Below are 20,184 nucleotides of genomic sequence, written 5' to 3' on the forward strand. Positions count from 1 at the left end.
AATCTGTCTGTGCCTTGTGTGAAAAAGCTTTTGCCATGGACCTTGTGAAAAGGTGATTACAATTCCAGAAATGTGCAGCACAGCCAAGCAAGCACTTGAACTGGTCCCAGGTGCAAAAGTCTCCCTCAGTCCTGGAAGGTGAGAACAGAGACACAGCACTAAAAAGTGTCGGTCAGGGCCAAGTTTGCTCATCACGGCTGTTTAACATCTGCTCGGAGAATTCTTGAGGGCAGACTGAAAGATGGCCACCGCATACAGGTGAATGGGGTGTATGTAGATAATGCCAGGCGTGGCAATGGCATGGTGTGCATAGTGTTGTCTCAAAAAAAGCTGCAGCATCTGATTGGTGTGGTCCAGGAGGCCGGCAAACAATGTGCAGCAAAGACCTGCGCCCTAAAACTGAGATGCAACTAAGCAAGATGCTAATGCAGTATGTCCCATAGATATTGATGGTGTGTGTACCAGTGGAGCAAACTGACTGCTTTAGGTAGCTGGGAAACTTCATACGAGCAGAAAGGTGATGCAGTTCCAAGATCAGAGCTAGAATACAGCAGGCGAAACGTGCATTTCACAATCTTGGGACAGGTGCTAAGCCAAGACCAGAGTGAAGCCGAGGACTGCTAATGTACTGATGCTCCTTGACAGACCCACGTGAGACATTGTGAAGCCTTTGAATCCTAGTGCTACAGAGACATGCTGCAAACTAGCAGGATGGCCAGGTGGTGGTGCAGAAGGTAGGGCCAGCCAGGCAACAGCCTGTCAGTGCAGTGGTTTGGAAGAAAATGTAGTTTTGTGGGCATGTCATAGGCCAGTGTTGTAGGGACCCCCTACTGCCATGGATGTTGCTTGGAAGGACAGAGGGGAAAACAGTCCAGAGGAAGGAGGAGAATAAGTATTCAATAAGATGGCAGAGTGCACCGCTAAACAGGGAAAAAAGTAGAAATTGGATATGTCCTTGGAGTGAGATGTGGAAGGTGTGATCAACATCCTCTGAATTGGCAATGTCATCTAACTGACCACCCTGTCAGCGATCAAGCCTGCAAGAGGAGGCTTCTGAATACAAAGAGGGGGAAGAAGGCCGATGCCTCGGCCAGGGAAATGAACTGCACATCCCCAGAGCACTACAAAGGATTGGGACGCAGAAGCAGGGAGATTAGCTAACAGGGAGGTCCAAGGCTTCCCTGCTCCAGGCACATCTTGGGGAATATGTTGTTGGAGAATGGTAGGGACTGACCAGGGCCCCCTGACTAAAGGGAAAGCCTACATATGGACTGGATGTATGACCTGTCTTGGCCAAGGTTGCTTTGTTCAGGTCTGTTTGTGTTTAGTAACAAGTCTCTCTCTGTTTCCTGCCACCCCAACTAATATGCAAGTGAGCCCTTTATTCTGATGCAGTTGTGTCTGATGGGAGTGCTGCCGTGATGCTTTTACAGTGAAAGTCCTAACGTGCTGCAGGGCAGGGTCACGCCCACGTGGGAGCCAGTAGGGCACTTTCACCCCACTTATGGCAACAGTTGACTAGAAATTGAGCTCCAGCTGAGAGAAGGCAGAGAGTGGTCGTGCTAGGGGCAGGCTGCTGCCTGGCCTGCTCTTCACTGAGGAACTGCTTTTCACCTGCGATGACGGCACAGGGCAGCCCGAGGCCAGGGTGACCGAGAGACCAGGCACGCGTCTTGTCGGCTGAGCTTCGACCAGGAGGGGGTGGGGACAAGTTTTCCCATTTTCTGCCTTTCTGCACCTTCCCACTGCTTTTACCTGGATAATGATCAGAGAGTCCTGAAGCGCAGTATCCTTCTCCACAAGCAGCTTTGCCTCCTGTTTGCCTTCACATGCTGCACTTGTAAGGATCTTCTTGTCAGTTGGCACCTTTCCAGACTGGGAGTGAGAGATTGTCAGTGGAATCTTCTCCTCATATTCAGGTAGAAGCAGAGAAGTGTTTATCGCTCTTCTGCTTCTAGCACCTGGAACCGGTTGACACCCCTGTTACATTTCACATTTACATTTTAAGGAGGATCTTGTGGCTGTGGATTTATGGTGGCTGACAATTCTCATGCTAACGATGGTTACAGTTGATGCAAGCTCCCTGCATCTCCTGATCTGCCAAGGATGCTGGAGCAGGTGACGCAGCCCTGGCAGCTTTCTTATGGATTTAAAGTTAAATTCTCTAAAGTGACCCTTCTGTGGCAAAGAAGCCACAAGAGAAGGAGGTATTGAAAACACCCAGTCCTCCCCAGGATACCCAGGGTAGCCCCCCCGCCCCATGTATCTGGCTAGTCAGCCATTGTCCCCTTCATGTACAAACGTGCTGACGTTGGGCAGTGAGAGGGGTGATGCTCAGCAAGCTGAGAAAATCTGCACGGTTTATTCATGGAATCCAGGAAGGACGCATGGTGTTTTAGCTTGGGGCTGGGAGTCAATATTTATCTCTGGTAAACACTTCTCCTGTTGTGCAACAGTGTCCCTGAATCAAGGACTCGGAATAGCTCACTTGGCCTCATCTCATGCAATAGGAGGCAATGACTGACCAAGCCTTCTGTGTCCTTCTTGGCCACCTTCAGTTGCCCAAGAGCTCATAAACTGAGGCTGTATCACTTACTGAGCTGTCATAAAGTTGCCTTCTTTGAAGCCAAGTTTAATAGATCTGGATTTCAGCAAAATCTCTTCCATTGACTTCCTTGTGTAGAGGACAGCTGATGCACTCGGATCCACCCTTGCGGTCTTGAGATCCAAGAGCAGGTTTCTAAGTATTGAGGTTGGGGAGACATCCCTGCCCATCATGGGACGCTGGGGGCACCAGTTGGAACTTCCCGCAGGTGCCCGGCTTTTTGCTGCTTCCCCCAAGCTCACTGTCTGCTGCTGATGACCTCCTAGCTCTTGTAATTCTTGCTTTTCTTCCAGGGGGTCCCATGCCAAGCAGCTTGTTATACATCTCCCTTGTTTTGTGAGGTCCTGCTTAGGAGAACGATGTGATCGCAGAGTTCATATCAACTGAGTAGAGATTGCTACCCCCACCCTGCCAACACACTTCTTGAGAACAATCACCCCAACAGAGAAGAGTTGTTTAAGCCAAAGGATAATGTTGGCGCAAGAACAAATGGGACAAACCAGCAATTGGTACAGTTATGCTGGAAATGGTAAGGTTTCTCATCATTAGAGGGGTGAAGTTATGGAGCAGCTGCCCAGCTGGGGCAGTGGGGACAAATGGCCAACTCGTTTACAATGCAGTTGGAGGGACTGGATGCTGTAGTTGCCTGTGAATATAAGGACTTACTTGGCGTCTTCCTAAGCCACTTCACGATGCTTGGACTTGGAGACTGCATGTGGGAAGATAAGGTTACCAGCCACAGAAGTAGGTTGTAGCTATTCCAGGTCAGGGATCCACTGGGGCTAGAGTGGTGCTGGTGCTAAGGCACGTGGTTGACAGTCCAGAGGTTGCAAGGTCTGAGGCCATTGCAGAAGTGCTCGTGGAGCAGCCTGTCAAGGGTCCAACAAATCTGCAAATTTATGCTAACTACCTTGTTGCAAGGACATGAAAAAGGAGGAAAAAGGGTCCATCATCCCAAGCAGGTAGTCTGTGCTGGCCACCTGCCACCTCTGCATCAAGTCTATTTATTTTTAAGTCTAATGTCACACTCTCACAAGCAAATCAATGCAGGACTGCTTCAGCCAGTGTCTTGGCTCCCTCCCTCCTGCATCTCCTCTTGTGGGCTGCCCTGTCTCTCCTGCACGCCTTCCCCCCGCCCCCCCCTTCTCCTACCTTTTCGCCTGTGGCATCCTTCACTGTTCCACTTTTTCTTTGTAGCCTCTTTTGGTCGCTCTTTTAGGGCTACCTCTGTATTTTATTGCTCTGCCGATGCATAAAGAAGGCCTGCGAGCACTTGGTCACTGTCTTTTACATTAGAAATCCTGATCTTCTTCCAGAATTTTCTAAAAGCTTCCATGGATGACTAGGAATCATGGCCACACAAGGAAGTGAAGCCTGAATAACTAGCAAGGGAGTGACTTACTTTCTTTGTGAAAATGGATTAAAATGGGTCATTTCCTTTTTCAACCTTGTGAACAAACATGGGGAAAATGAGAGTTGGTGGCTTTGAGATGCACATCTAGGAGGCAATGCAGCTCATTTTAAAAAGTTCAAAAGTGCATGCCATGTGTCTGTACGGGTTAGGACAGTCCTTTGGGATGCATGTGGGAGTCTTCTGAGGCAGAACAGGGATTTGAACTAGGCCTGCGACGTCCCAAGAGTGGTGTACAACTACCTGTGGCGTAAGGAGGAGGTGTCACTGCCACCACCAGCACCTGGTTGTGTGGTGCACTGTGAGCACGCGTGCAGGAACGGGCACTGCAGGTTTGTGAATACAAATGTACCGAGCTGCTCAAGGCTGTCAAGACTCAAACAGCTCTGTGTATACTCACCAGCATGGACCTGGGTATCTGCGGATTTTGGTGGGTTTCTGGAGGATCTGAATTTTTTGGATGTCAATTCCTGAAGTGACAGTTAGATGCCCAGGTTCCCCCTATGAACCTAGCCCCTCATCTCTTCCCCATTTAACAAGGCCGTGTACACACAAGTTGCTAAGTGCATTTCTGTAAACTGCTGTGAACTAATCATTCAAAACCATTTAAAAGCTGTTGGGTTTGTTTGTGCATTTCCCGGTCCCTCCTTGCTCATCGCCAGCTTTTGTGCCCAGAAGCTCCAGTCACACTGCAAGGGTAATACTTACCGCCTTTGATATTGCAGTGCCAACAGGCAGATTTCCTCACTGCTATGGTGACTACCATATTTATTCATTCATGGCAAAACTAACGCTAACTGTGTTAAGCATAGTGCTTGTGCCTGTGAACTTGTTAGCTAGATAGTATACGTGTTCAGTTGTTGCACATATCAAGGGGTGAGCAAGAGAAAGATAACTCCTACCCAGGAAACAGACTCCTTTACCTGCATGAGCAGGGTAGTTGCTGTTTCCTCTGAACAGGAGAGACTGGTCCAGTCTGGCTGCTACAGAAACTCCACCCACACAGCTCCCTGCAAGAATATCACACAAATTACATCAGCAGAATAATGGTTGTTGGCTAACCAGAGTCCCTGAGGACAGAAACCTATCACCTAGTAATTATTCAAATCTAAATTTCATAAATAACCTTGTGAATGGGTGTTACAGATACTATACTCAGCCATTAGAACGAGGCATGTGATCTTTTGGCAATTCATAACAGCTCTGCCCTGTAAAAAGCAGAGAAACCAAATAACTTATCCTGACTGCCAGTGAGCAGCAAGAGAACCAGAGTCAAGAGTTTACCTCCTGGATACTTGTAGCTGTTCGTGATTATCCTGGCTGGAGTTGCTGCCACAGCCTTGGTGCTGATAGATTTTCCCATCTTCTTGTTACTGGAGTAAATTATCTCCTTCCTTTTATTGCTGTGATAAATCCGAGTCACATAGTCAGCACTCTCCTCCACAAACACAAATGAGCTGTTGCAATCCGGGGTCTTTGATAGCTCGGAGAGAGGCAGGACCACATGGAAATATGCCTAGATTAGAGAGAGGTTGAGCAGTTGCCTAGGCTAGAAGCCGTGTGGGAAGAGGCACATGGCTTAGGGAGTAGGCATGTTTCTGGGCAGAGCGCTACCTGCACTTCTCCTTCGGCGTTGCAGCCAGACCCTGCCATCCATCATACGCAGAGCCCAGGAGGTCTCTTCTGACAAACCAGCTTTCAGTCCAAACGTCTTGACTAATCTGAATGGTTTGTGCTGGAAAATGATTCCGTGTCTGTGCAGTGACGGGTCCCTGCTCTGTGGCGCTGCAGTCTTCCCTCTTTCCTCAAGCTTCTCTTCTTTCTCTGTTGCTTCTTTGCCACGTTCCAGTTCCTGATGCACGAACGATCAAATTCTGTTCTGTGAAATAACATTATGTAATTTGCCAAGTCAAGCTTTCAGATCTGGGTTTGTCAAGTTGTGTGCGACCTGAAGTCAGCCCCCTTGTACACTTGCATTATGATGTACTATTTAATCAGGTAACCATGTACTCCTTTTTCACAGACCCCAGGCCTCTGTGCACAGAATGGAGGTGGTCGGGGCCTGAGGCATCTGGAAAATGTTTCTGTTACCTTTTATCATGCGTTACGCAGCTCCTGCTTTAAGCGCTGCCACCATCCAAAACCTGACTCTGGGACCATGGGAATTTTCGTACAGTCCTTTCTGTGGTGCTCATCACTACAGCATATCAGCAACTTACAAATATTAGTGAATTTATCTTCATACTTCCCCTGAGAAGGGGGGAGGCATTATTGTCACCTTGCAAGTTGGGGCATGGAAGAACATTAAAGCTGTATCTTTAAGTGTTCACTATTCTTGATTGCCTAGCTTTATATATCTGGGCTTAATCCTGGTTTTTTGGGGTTTATGGGTTTTTTTAGGGCATTCTGGATCATGCCTGTAAAGGCCTATCTGAATGGCTTGTATAGACCTTGTTCCTCAAATCCCCTCAAGGTGAGGGAAGGCTTGTTATCCTTGCACAGACTAGGCATGAGAATCAAAGCCAAGCAGTGAGTCATTTGAAAAGCCACAAGTATGTCAAGACCACACAACTCCCAGTCCTGTGCTCACATCCATGGAGGTGCAGAGCTTCCACAGACTTCAGGTTCAGTTGTGAAAGCTCAGTATGTCTGCACATTGGACCTCAGGTATCTTGGTGTGATTGCTGGGAAGTGGTAACTACACGACTGTGCAGTTTCCTTAAGCTTTGGTTTAGAAGTCACATGATAAACCCAGGAGGATGGCACCCACCGTCTCTAGAAGATATTCAGTTGTCTTAAATCAAGAAGCCTTATGTTTTCTAGATGTAGGCCCTTGCCTCATTCTTTGTAGAAGCTGAAGTGTGTAGACAATGAGGCAGGTTTTCTGCAGAGCACAGCTTTACTCAATGTATGAGCTTAATTAATTCCCTAAACACCACTGAATGACGCAGGGATCCCATTAACACACATCATCAGTGAGATGAGTCTAAACTTCCTGGTATGCAGAGAATGTGCCTGTGCTTAGAGCTAGCAGATGTGCTGGTGGGGGTTGAGATTTGGAAATAGATTGAAAAACACAATGGGAGGGAGAAAGTGTGACTTTTATGACAATTTATAGCTGTTGGGGTGCAGGGCAAAATTACAAGCCAGATTTAGGAATCAAGTAGTAAAATGATAAAGGTTGAGTGTGCTGCCCTTCAGGCTTAGCAGCCAGAAACTTTTACTATGCTCGTTCCTCAAGCGTTCCAGTTTTACAGTACTGGGTGATGGGAGCAGGGAGAGGGAGGAACAGAGGCATAACTAGCCAGCTCTATGCCCAGGCAGCAGCAGTGCACGGTGCAGAACAGTGGCGGGAGGCTCACTGCAACTGGGAGGAGATGTCACCTCTCCTTCTTTTTTTCCCTCTTTCTAATACTGCCAACATATACATTGAGAGGCCATTTAAGCAGTGCTTTTTTGGCAGCAAAAAGAAATGACACTGCCCAGCAGCTGCCAGCCACCAGCCCCTGATCCTGCACTCTGCACCACCACTGTTGCGCTGCCGTGCCTGCTGCTGGAGTCAGAGCTGCTGCCGGGTAGGTGCAGGGTGGAAAGGGGTGGGAGTCTAGGGACAAGAGGGTGAGATGCCCACCCCTTAGGCAATGCCTGGAACTCATGCCCTACTTCCCCATCCTTTGTTACACTACTGGTTAGGAATGCAATTCCAGCGCCTGTAAACAAGCAGCCAGGAACGGAATGAAAGATGCGTTCCTGAATTGTAGACGTAGAAAGAGCTGAACAACACGCGCTGTCTTCAGCCAAGTACAGGGTCTTCCCAGAGGCATCAACATGTTTATCTATACTCAGAGTTGTGTTTGTATCATGAGGCGAGTTCAAGTGGGTTGGGATTCCCAAGGATCTCAAGACTGAAATGCAAATAAGACTGAAGACATGGAAAGCAATTATCTCTTTCTCGTATTCCTTGATAACCTCTTTGTCATCTTCCTGGGAGCTTTCAAGTGTGCTTTAACAAACCACTTTGCGTCCATGCAGAGGCATGGCATGACCTGTGGCAAGTTAGAGAGTGTTTGGCTATTTCGTACTCGGTAGTCTCATGAGGCTGTTCTTGAAGCTTTAAGAATAGGTTAGACCTACACTTGTCTAGGATGGGTTGAACGGGGCTGATCCTGCCTCCAGCAGGGGGTTGGACAAAAGTGACCACCCGAGGGCCCTGCCCGGCCTGCTTTTCCATGATTCTGTGACATTTTTCCAGTTCCACGCCGGAAATTAGATGGACTGACCTGTGGACACCCCTCTCCCATTTAGGATTGTGTGGCGGACTTGTCACATTAGCAACAATTACTTGAACGGAAGATGATGTCAAAGTGTTTTACCTGTCTTCAAAGCAACATGGTTGTGCTTTTTGAGGAGAAGGAAGTGCAGAGATCCCTTGCTCTTTGTCTTCTCTCCACCCTGCACTCTCTCTTTATTTCCCTGACATTCTTCCCCTGCATGTACTTCTGTTGCCGGGTCCTCTCGTACGTGTTCTGCACGTACTGTTTAATTGCCATTCTTCCTACTTACCGGCAGCCTTGGCCCTGTGGGCAGTTTTAAGTGGGAGGCAGCGGAGCCCCCTTGTTCACTGTTCATACAAGTCCCCAAATGTGTTTTTGCCAAAAGGAACTGGACATCTGTAGAAACCTCAGAAAGCGATGGAGAACCAGAACCACGCAAGCACCAACTCTCAGTGAATCTCAGTAGGAAACTGCAGACATCACCTGCTTCGCTAGCTGGTCTTGGCCGTGCTTATTTGATTCCTACTGCCCAGTGTGGGGCTTCCCAAAAACGTGGGCTTTGGTACTAGCATGACAGCTATTTTTCCACTCTAGTGGGCTACGATTGCAGCAGATTGCTGTGACTGCAGTCTCTTGTTATCACAGAGCAAACTGTGCGTGTGTGCAGTCCTGCAAGAACTTTGCATTATTTGTAACAAGGCTTTTTGTGCCTTCAAGGAGGGCCTCTGGTGTAGGCAGGCTGTAACTTTGTGGTGCTTGAGGTTATTAGATTGCATTCCTCCAGTTGAATGTAAATAGTCCAACATTATAGGCATTATAAAACCCATGAAAATCCTCCTCTTGTGTGGAGCTGTGACAAAACAGGAGGACCTGGGAAACTATAGGCCAGTTAGTCTTACCTCAATCCTAGGCAAGCTGTTTGAGAAAATTATTCTGGCACACATCCATGAGGGGCCAGCAGGGGATTTCATGCTTAGGGGCAACCAACACAGGTTCATCAGTGGCAGGTCCTGTCAGACCAACCTGGTGGCCTTCTACAACCAGGTCACCAAATCCTTAGACGCAGGGGTAGCAGTGGGCATAGTCTTCCTGGACTTTCGGAAGGCCTTCGACACTGTCTCTCTCCCCGTTCTCATTAAGAAACTGGGGGCTGTGGTGTCGACACCCACACAGTCAATTGGGTCACCAACTGGCTGGAGGGCCGCACCCAGAGGGGGGTGGTGAATGGGTCATTTTCAGCCTGGAGGGACGTGGGCAGTGGGGTCCCGCAGGGCTCGGTCCTCGGGCCGGGGCTGTTCAACATCTTCATCAGTGACTCGGACAAGGGGGTAAAAAGCACCTGTTCACATTTGCTGATGACACTAGAATGTGAGGGGATGTGGGGATGCTAGAAGGGGGGGATGGGCTACAATCAGACCTAGACAGGTTACAAGGGTGGGCGGATGAGAACAGGGTGGGATTCAACACTGACAAGTGCAAGGTGCTGCATCTGGGGAGGAAGAACCAGCACCAGACCTACAGGCTGGGGAACTCTCTTATCAGCGCAGAGGCAGAAAAGGATCTTGGGGTCATCATTGACTCCAAGATGAACATGGGCCGGCAGTGTGGGGACGCGGTCACGAAGGCCAACCGCACCTTGTCATGTATCCGCAGATGCATCTCGAGCAGGTCCAGGGAGGTGATCCTCCCCCTCTGTGCGGCACTGGTCAGGCCGCAGCTGGAGGACTGCGTCCAGTTCTGGGCGCTGCACTTCAAGAGGGATGTGGACAGCATGGAGAGGGTCCAGAGGAGGCCACTCGCATGATCGGGGGCAGCAGGACAGGCCCTATGAGGAGAGGCGACTGGACCTGAACCTGTTCAGCCTCCACAAGAGAAGGCTGAGGGGGGACCTAGTGGCCTGTTACAAACTAGTCAGAGGGGACCAGCAGGCACTGGGGGAGTCCCTGTTCCCCCGAGCACCGCCAGGAGTGACCAGGAATAATGGTCACAAGCTGGCAGAGGGCAGGTTTAGGTTAGATATCAGGAGGCGCGACTTCACGGTCAGGGCGGCTAGGGTCTGGAACGAACTTCCAAGAGAAGTGGCGCAGGCTCCTAACCTGGGGGTGTTTAAGAGAAGGTTAGATGAACATCTTGCTGGGGTCGTTTGACCCCAGTACTCTTTCCTGCCATGGCAGGGGGTCGGACTAGATGATCTGCTCAGGTCCCTTCCGACCCTAGAAACTATGAGATGAAACTATGAAAACTGTGGCCTTAGCATTGGCGCTGCCAGCGGAAGTGACAGGAATCGCGGGGCTCCTCATGGAGAAAGTGGTGTCATCCCAGTGACTTACCCGTGCACAGTACTCGAGCAGAGTCCCAGCATTGGCTGTAGTGAACAGGCCTCTGTGCCACTTCTGAAGGATTGTCACACTGCTGCTCCAGCGCAAGGGTACTTCCCAGTCCACTTCCCCTGCACAACCGCTTTTCATCATTGCTGTTCACCTGGAAGAGATTTTCTCTTGTGAGAGAAATCACATTTTTGTGGAAAGAGACGGGTTCCACAGCCCTGTAGTGCTCTGGAGGCTCCACTGGGACTGCGAGGCATTTTTCTGTCCTTGGACCAGAGGGGCTATAGCTCTAGCAGTTTGCTAAAGGGGTCAGGCTGACAGCCCTCCAGCCCTCGCTGGAAGATCCATGTAATCCTGCTGTAACAGATCCTAAATCTGATCATCTTCCACCCAATTTTGCAAACTCTCTCTGTTTCCTTGGACATTGCTTTACTGCAGATCTTTCTAGAACCCTTTCCAATACAAGCAAATTCATGACCCAACCCTACAATGATCTTTGATCTTGGTGTAAAATCTCAAGTGGTTTTTCGGGCAGACAGAAGAAAGACTTAAAAGGTGTGGTTTCTAAACAAGTTAGGGTTGCTAATATATGCTGATTTAAATGCAAAGTCACTGCATATTTGCATGCAATTTCTCTAGCTGCACTAAAATACTTGAATTATGTTCATTTGTGTGTATCTATCCCCTGTTTACGTATAGCACAGCATGTGATTGCACACCTAATTTGTTTAAAAAATTTGAACCTGAGAGAGAGAGAATTAATTTCCTTAATTCTAGCGACTAACTGATAGACTCTGTATCACCATCTGTACTTTAGGCTTGTAGATTTACCTTTGTGAAGCTCTTTGTTAATACTGAAAGCAAGTAGAGTCGTGTGTATTGTGTTTTCTAAAAGGAAGAAAAGAAATCTCAGTTCTGGGATGTGGGGGCATAGTGTCTAGTATTTTGCAGAACAGAGATGGTCAAGATTTCTAAATGCCTGTCTCTCCCTAAGGGAGAGTAGGAAGTATGTAATGATTTATGAATAGAGAAGCAGCAATTTTAAAGATATATGTGACCAAGTGTAGTAATCTTTTAGAGAAGACAGGAAGTGATTGTGGGTTGTATGGCCTCTGTTAAACTGGTGAATGTTGGAGGGTGTTTTGGTGGATAGTATGCAGAACAATTGAAATATTGTGGAGGTGAGAGAGGTGACTACAGATGCCTTACCCAGTATTGGAGGTTAATGCCAATATAGCGTTATAGCTAGAAGACAGGCTTTCCTGAGTGATGCGGGCTCCAGTTCTGGCTCAACCACTACCTTTTAAATGGCATCAGGGAAGCCAGTTTATCTCTCTCTCTCTAATTTTCCTGTCTATAAAATTTGAATATTAACACTTAAGTGGCTGACTCTTGGGGGTTTTTCAGTGATTAACTACAGTATTTGATAGTTGTAAGCAGTCCTTTACTTTGAATGCTGAAAGCATCCCTGAGGTTAAAAACAGACATTAAATACATGTGCTGTTTTTTCAAGGATTCCTCAATCTCTCATATATTTGAAAAAAGTAGCACATACCTTCAAAATGAACACAGGCTTTCTAAATTAGCGTTCAGAAGAAGAATAGACTAAATCTCCTTTTTGGCAAAAGTATGACTGACATTTAATATTCCAAAAAAAAGCTTTAAAAATATTATTTTCCTTTCCTAGTTATTCCAGCCTTCTTGAAAAACTTTTTTATCAGTCATGCTGATGGGAAATTGTCTGTGCATCAAGTCCAATGCCATCCTTTCTTGCCTAATCATGTAGCAGATGGTCCCCTACATGGTTGGCGCTTTCTACCTTAGGTACATTTGAAACCATGAGTAACTACCACTTTTCTTACTATGGGACTCATCACCCTGCTCACATATATGCAGAGTTGTTACTGTTGGCTAGGTCAGTGGCTAGATCCCGACAGTGGCTTCGACTCCAATCCAGGATGGTAAGACGGCTATCTATCCAGCACGCCTTCCTCAAGCTAAAATCAACGTGGCATCAGAGGACGAACTTCCCGGAAGTTTTCTGTTCCTCAGCACAAAAATATGATGGTTTGGGCTTGGTTGGATACCAAAACAGCTAATGGAGACAGTGCACAAGCTACTGGAGGAGTTAAAAAGGTGGGTGGGCAGGCACAGCGGGCAGCTGGATTACCACACTGGTGCATACATGTAGAGCTACCGGACAGATGTAATGCAACTGTCTAAATGTTTTCTTGGGAAGGGCAAACTGATTAAAATTCCAGCTTGAGCTTTTCTACTTCAGTAAGCCAGAAAATGGCTTGTTACGTGCCAAGAACATATTTAAAGAGAGATGGAGGACATGTCTCTTAATTCATGCTTGTGCAATCCATTGCTGTTTAGAAGGTAGGAGCACATTTGTATGTGCCATAGGAAAAGTCCAACTGGGGGGAAAACTTTAGATCTAATTTTTGTTTTCTAAAATCTTGTATCTTGTTTCCCTAGTGGACCCAATATTAGAGAGCTGAATAAGCGCACTAGCAGTGACGTCATGCCATTGTATACTGTGCCACCCATACTTAGAGTTGCCTAAAAATGTTTTTCCTCTAAGTGACCTTTTCCAGATCCTCTGTCAAGGTCCTGCCTGAGTAATGAATGTAGCCATGCTAGCCCGAAGTCAAGCAGAAGGCAGAGTAGATTTGCACCTTTATAAGCTAATTAAATCAGAGCTAGCTATAGTATAAGTTTTTGTGAGCTGAAGCTCACCTCCTTGGATGCTGTGAAAGGATGTTCACAGGTTCTCAAATGTTTATGCCATATACTTTTCAAATTTAGTTAGTCTGCAAGGTTTACATCTACCTTGCTTCTGAAGGTCCTGCCTGTCAGGCTGAAACTTTCTATGTCTGGCCTCTCCCTGTGACTGGATGGGGCAGGTGACCAGTCATTGAGCAACGAGGGCTAGGTAAACATTTACTGCTGGAGCCAAGTACTGGACTGGATGGACTAGTAATTTGGTCCATTGTTGCAAACAATGTTTGACATGCCCCAAAAGAAGGATACAGTCGATTCATTTCAATGGCTGGGATTACTCTTTCAACTCTGATTTATTGCTGTACTTACAAGATTTCCAGTTACTAGCAGCACAAGAGTTACAGGTTTTTCTCTGAAATGAGTCCATATACTATCCGCCCACAAAGGAGGAGAAACCAGCACATTCTTGTCTCTTTCCTGTTTGGATAACAGGCAAAAGCAACCTGCCATTAGGGTTTTGCCTTTGATCTCTATATAAGTGTACAGCAGGGGAAGTAATTCAGGTGTGGCTGCTTTTACATGTTTATGACCAGCTATTACATTTGCAGAAAAGTCAGAAATGGGGCAGGAATCCCGATCTCTCGCTCTCTCTCTTGTCTTCCCAGATGAGTGCCCTGAGGCTTCAGGTGGGCATTATCAACCTCATGCCCTCTTTCCTTACGAAAGTTTTGGGATGTCTGTTTCCATTTACCTGTCTGTAGTTCCAAGCCTCTTGCTCAATATACTTTACAAGTCCCTGGTATATGAGTCCACTGTCATTCAGAAAATATTCCTGTCTCTCCTCTTCTTTAGTCACATAGACATCATCATCTAGAGAAACCAAGTCAGAGGACTAGCGAAGAGGGCAATGCCTTGCCTGTCACTGGGCCCCAGCTAGAAGGAGAGCTGCAGTAAGCTCTGTGGAAGAAGCTAGGCTCTGTCTGCCACCTGACAACTCCACGACCATGGCTGGGCACTCGCATGTAGCAAGTACAGCATCCCTGTAGCCCCTGTCCCTGCCAATAGAGAAGATAAGACGTGCTCACCTGCTCACTTATCTATGTGCGAGGGCTGATACAGATACACAAGACACTGCTAGATATTGCTGGTTTTAGTCGGCGCAGTGTTTTTCCTTGTGAGGCGGTGTGCCATTCTGTCACATGCAGACATAATTGGTTTCATGCTGCTGTTGTTTTACTATACAAGCAGACAGCTGGATCTGTGATTCAGAGCAACACCAAAATAAAGCAGAAAGCAGTGTCTCAGCCTCTAATAGGGTCTCAGCTGCAGCCTCCTGTCGCTGGTCTGTGCTTTGCTGTGGCATTCAGATTTCCCAGCTGAGAGAATCGGGGAACTTGAGATGACAAACATGATACCTTTAGACCGTACCAGGGAACCATGGGTTGAAGAGCAGCACAAACTGCCCCAGGAACCTGGTGGAGACCTGGTTCTTGGTTTGGAGGTGATCTAGAGGCTGAGGTTGTAACAGGTGATGACAGCACTAGCTGTGCTGGACGGCATAAAATTTGTGTAGCTGGATTTGCTGGGTCCTGGTTGTGCACTCTAGCCAGTGGCCCCACTTCAGAGATGTTAGATGGGGCCCTGGTGCAAGCTGATTCTGAAGAGAACGGGCCTCCCAGAGGAGATGACCGTGCATTAATAATGAGCCTGGGGGTCATTGGGAGAGGTTGGTGCTGATATCAATCCAAAATTTGAAACTAATGTATCAGGGAGCAAAGTCAGGTGTGGCCAACCTGTAGCACGTGAACCATAAGTGACGCAGCCTCCATGTGGCAGATTAGATGGGGGAAAGAAGATCAGAGTGGCACCCAGGGTGGGCATGGGGCTTCATTTGTAGCACACCTGCCAAAAAGATTGTAATCATAAGGGCAGATCACAAATAGTGTAAATGAGTTAAACTTGTGAACAAGCTAGGCCTGTTCCACGCAAGTAAAAAAGAAAGGTCAAGTACTCTAGAGGCTTAGCCTAGACCAGTAGCTCTCCACCTGGTTAGACTCTCGAGGCCCCTCTTGGAGAACTCCAGCTCTTAGCTTTTACTTGGCTTTTGGCTATGGAAATACTGAAACAATTCTTCAGTCTCAAAGAACTCAGGAAGATGTAAGAGGTCAGAAATAGGAATCCATAGTGTCAAAACTATTTGAAATCTTTGGGTTTATCTTTTGAATCATGAGTGCTGTAGTGCCCTAGTTGAGAACCATGGTCTAGAAACACAGAGGGTGGGATGCCCTCTTCTCAAATGTGCTTCACAGGGAATTAAAGGATCTTTGTTTGAAGGACTGTGGGGAAACCTTAGCTTTTGCAGAGCTATTTGCAGAGATAGGAAGTGGCATGGAAAGGGCACGAATGCCCGTGAAGAAGAGTGTTAGGAACTAGAAAGGAGGTAAAACTGCCAGGGTAGGAGGTCAGAGCAAGAGGAGAGTAGATGACCTGGAGCAGAGCATCCGAAGCCTTGACAACGAAGGCAAACAGCGCACAGACCCAAGCGTTTCCCAGCAGGTTGCTATGGAAGTGCAAGCATTGTGGCCCCTTCCCCGGTGTCCCTGTGTGTGTCTGCATGTTCATCTCACTTTTCCTGGGCATCACCTTGCCAGCGCAGTGTTGGATGCCCTAGAAATGCTGCCAGGGAGGTGACTAGCAATTTGTTATGCTCTGTTCACTATCTGAATGAGAATGCGACTTACCTTTCTGTTAATTATTTAATGGCATTGTGCCCTGGGGTATGGATGGTGGCTTATGCTGTGACACACTAAGAACTTAACTGCTGCTCTGAGGAGCATGTGGACTATAGGTCCAGGGTATATGGAACCAGGTTTAACAATGCAAGGACATGCCATGTGGGCAGCTGCTGAGTACCTGTGCTGTCTGCAACCAGAATGAGCAGTGTGTGGGCTGATGAACCGTGCTTGCTTTGCATTTGAAGCTGTCCCCAGGCTGTACTGCCCTCTGAAAGCTCAAGGTGATGGCAAAGACCTGTCCTGTCCTCGCCTTAAGATTTGCCCCAGCACTGTTGTACTCTGAAGTGTGATGATCAGCCTTGTTGAGCTTGGAGTGCCAGCTGCTGCCTACATAACAAGCATCTCATTTAAGTGTGGCAAGACAGTGGTATGTAGAGGAGGTGTTAATGGCACACCTCGTGGTGTGTTTGTTCACACAGTCATGGTAGGGGGTACCCTTTAAGGAGATGAGAGGTGTGTTTTACACTTTAATATCTTTTTTTCCCAATTTCAGAATTTCATGTTGCATTCGTGTTCCCTCCTGACACACAGGTTCTTGGCCAGTGCAGGACCTCCATCTAACCCAGGAGGTGCACAGCCCCGCCAGGGGAGATGCCTTGTTGGACCTAGTGCTGGCCACGGGTGATGACCTGGTGCGGAGGCTGCGGGGGCTCGACCCCCTGGGCGACAGCGATCATCGCCTGCTGGGATTCACCATCCAGCGCAAGGTGGCAAAGGTGTGCAGTAAGGCAGCGGCCCTAGATTTTAGGAGGGCAGACTTCAACGAGCTAAGGAGGATAGTTGGAGAAGTGCTGAGGTCCCAGGGGGGAGGGGAGCCAGGTGTCCAAGGAGAGTGGTCGCTCCTTAAGGAGACGATCCTCCAAGCCCAAAGGAAGGTAAACCCAACGAGGATCAAAGGGAGCAGGAGAGCACACAAGCCTCCGTGGCTCACCAAAAGTATCCAGGAATGTCTCCTTGCTAAAAAGGAGGCTTACACCCAATGGAAAGAAGAGGTCATCACCGGGGAGGGCTATTCTGTAGTTGCTCCGGGATGTAGGGGGGCAGTCAGGAAGGTCAAGGCAGAGATGGGACTGGGGCTAGCTTCCCAGATTAAGGACAATAAGAAGTCCTTTTTTAAATACGTAGGGGGTAAAAAGAAGGTCCTGGGTAACGTGGGGCCCTTGCAGGACGCGATGGGGTCGTCACACCAGATGGCAAAGCTAACATGTTTAACGATTTCTTTGCCTCCGTCTTCCTAAGTAGGGACCAGAACAGCCACCTCCCTGCTGGGCCCCCCTCGGGCCCCGGGGGAGGCACACCTGGGCCACGGGTTAGCGAGGATTTAGTTAGGGAGCTTCTGGAGGGGTTGGACGTATTCAAGTCAGCCGGCCCAGACGATCTCCACCCTAGAGTTCTAAAGGAACTGGCCGAGGTCATTGCAAGTCCCCTGGCACGGCTTTACGAGCACTCGTGGTGCTCTGGTGAGGTACCGGAGGACTGGAAGAGGGCCAACGTGGTCCCCATCTTCAAAAAAGGCAGGAAGGAGGACCCGGGAAACTATAGGCCGGTTAGTCTCACCTCGATCCTAGGCAAGCTGTTTGAGAAAATTATGCTGGCGCACATCCATGAGGGGCCAGCAGGGGACTGCATGCTTAGGGGCAACCAGCATGGGTTCATCAGTGGCAGGTCCTGTCAGACCAACCTGGTGGCCTTTTACGATCAGATCACCAGATCATTAGATGCAGGGGCAGCAGTAGATATAGTCTTCCTGGACTTCTGGAAGGCTTTTGACACTGTCTCTCACCCCGTTCTCATTAAGAAACTGGGGGGCTGTGGTGTCGACACCCACACAGTCCAACGGGTCGCCACCTGGCTGGAGGGCCGCACCCAGAGGGTGGTAGTGGATGGGTCCTTCTCAATCTGGAAGGACGTGGGCAGTGGGGTCCCACAGGGCTCGGTCCTCAGGCCGGGGCTGTTCAACATCTTCATCAGTGATTTGGACGAGGGGGTAGAAAGCACCTGTTCAAATTTGCTGATGACACTAAGATGTGGGGGGACGTGGGCACATTGGAAGGATGCAACAGGCTACAATCAGACCTGGACAGGTTACAAGGGTGGGCGGATGAGAATAGGATGGGTTTCAACACAGACAAGTACAAGGTGATGCACCTGGGGAGGAATAACCAGCACCATACCTACAGGTTGGGGAACTCCCCTCTTGTCAGCACAGAGGCCGAAGAGGATCTGGGGGTCATCATTGACTCCAAGATGAACATGGGCTGGTAGTGTGGGGATGCGGTCAGGAAGGCCAACTGCACCTTGTCGTGCATCCACAGATGCATCTCGAGCAGGTCCAGGGAGGTGATCCTCCCCCTCTATGTGGCACTGGTCAGGCCGCAGCTGGAGTACTGGGCCCAGTTCTGGGTGCCGCACTTCAAGAGGGATGTGGACAGCATGGAGAGGGTCCAGAGGAGGCCACCCACATGATCAGGGGGCAACAGGGCAGGCCCTACGAGGAGAGGCTGCGGGACCTGAACCTGTTCAGCCTCCACAAGAGAAGGCTGAGGGGGATCTTGTGGCCTGTTACAAACTAGTCAGGGGGGATCAGCAGGCATTGGGGCAGTCCCTGTTCCCCCGAGCACCGCCAGGAGTGACCAGGAATAGCGGTCACAAGCTGGCAGAGGGCAGGTTTAGGTTAGCTATCAGGAGGTACGACTTCATGGTCAGGGCGGCTAGGGTCTGGAACCAGCTTCCAAGAGAAGTGGTGCTGGCCCCTACCCTGGGGGTGTTTAAGAGGAGGTTAGATGAACAACTTGCTGGGGTCATTTGCCCCCAGTACTCTTTCCTGCCATGGCAGGGGGTCGGACTAGATGATCTGCTCAGGTCCCTTCCGACCCTAGAAACTATGAAACTATCTCTTCCAGCCTTGCGTCTCTGTGATTATATGTCATAATTTGTCTACTGTTTGTTTGGCATTTTGCCTTGGATTGTACCCTGGAGGGAGCTCTTTACAGCAGAACTGTTGTGTTTGTCTTCCTGAGTAAGCACCACCTATTCTAATCCTAATTACAGACTCACTGCTGCTTTTATCTCCCTCCTCCCTTGCTTTAAAAGTTATCTAGAAACAAATTCTGGCAACACATGCTGGCACGAGCCTAGAGGCTGCCTTGAGCTTTCAACACAACATGATTAAAGGAGTAAGAACCGGGAACTGTTTCACAGATTCCCTTTCATAACCACCCAGGCTCTATTTCCCTTTCCTGCACTGTTGTCATACTAGGGTGTTTTTCCCCCCCCATCTCTCCAATTCATTTCAGGAAAAAAAAATTGGCTGTGCCCTTATCTTTGATGTGGTGCATAAAGACATTTGGAAAGATGTTTCCTAATTGTCTTTCACAGCTGGAAATGTCAAGCCTTGTCTACCTTTACCTTGTTCTTCAGGACTGAACAACTGAAGACTTAATGTCCCCTAATGAATATCTTAATGTCAGGAATGTGGCTGCACAGTTATGTTGAACCATCCCCAGTGACCATATTGAGCCTGGCGTTGGACCTCATTACTGGCAAAATTTCAAGAAATCCTGAGTCCCACCTAGGCCTGACCTGGTGTATGGCAGCACCAAGGTCAGGGCACTCACAAGAGGTGGTAAACTGGGACTTGGCCATAACTGTGGTGACATGTGGACAAGGCAGGTCTGAGTGCAACCATACTCCTTGTTTATGTCGCTGCAGAAAAACACCTCTGGATTGTCCGTGTCAATTCAGAACCGGGCTCTACACTCGTGGCCACTTGGACTTGGCCACAAAATGTTGACACACGATACTGAAAGAATCCTTAGTTCCAGGCTGGTTTGTTTTTTGGGGGTTTGTTGTTGTTTTTTTTTACCCCTATGTGATTAGAGGTACTGTGGGGAATAAAGACAAGCCTGGTGTCCTGGATCCATTTTTCTAATTCCATTGCTGTGGTTTCTTGGGCGATGCATCCTTAGTTGTGTGGTTTTCCCTCTTCTGAGGGATCAGGGAGGAGGCTGCTTGCAGAGACCAGTCTTTGTTTGTTTGTTTTTCC

At 48.5% G+C, this 20,184-nt stretch overlaps 1 pseudogene; it reads right to left on the minus strand.

Moving 5' to 3' along the window:
• Positions 1-1,031: 1,031 nt before the first annotated feature.
• LOC149856951 (protein-glutamine gamma-glutamyltransferase 6-like) lies at positions 1,032-19,784 on the minus strand (annotated as a pseudogene).
• Between the last annotated feature and the right edge of the window lie 400 nt (positions 19,785-20,184).

Source organism: Crocodylus siamensis, chromosome 10 (assembly GCF_052110815.1).
Source record: "Crocodylus siamensis isolate JL-2025a chromosome 10, ASM5211081v1, whole genome shotgun sequence".
Lineage (NCBI taxonomy): Eukaryota > Metazoa > Chordata > Crocodylia > Crocodylidae > Crocodylus > Crocodylus siamensis.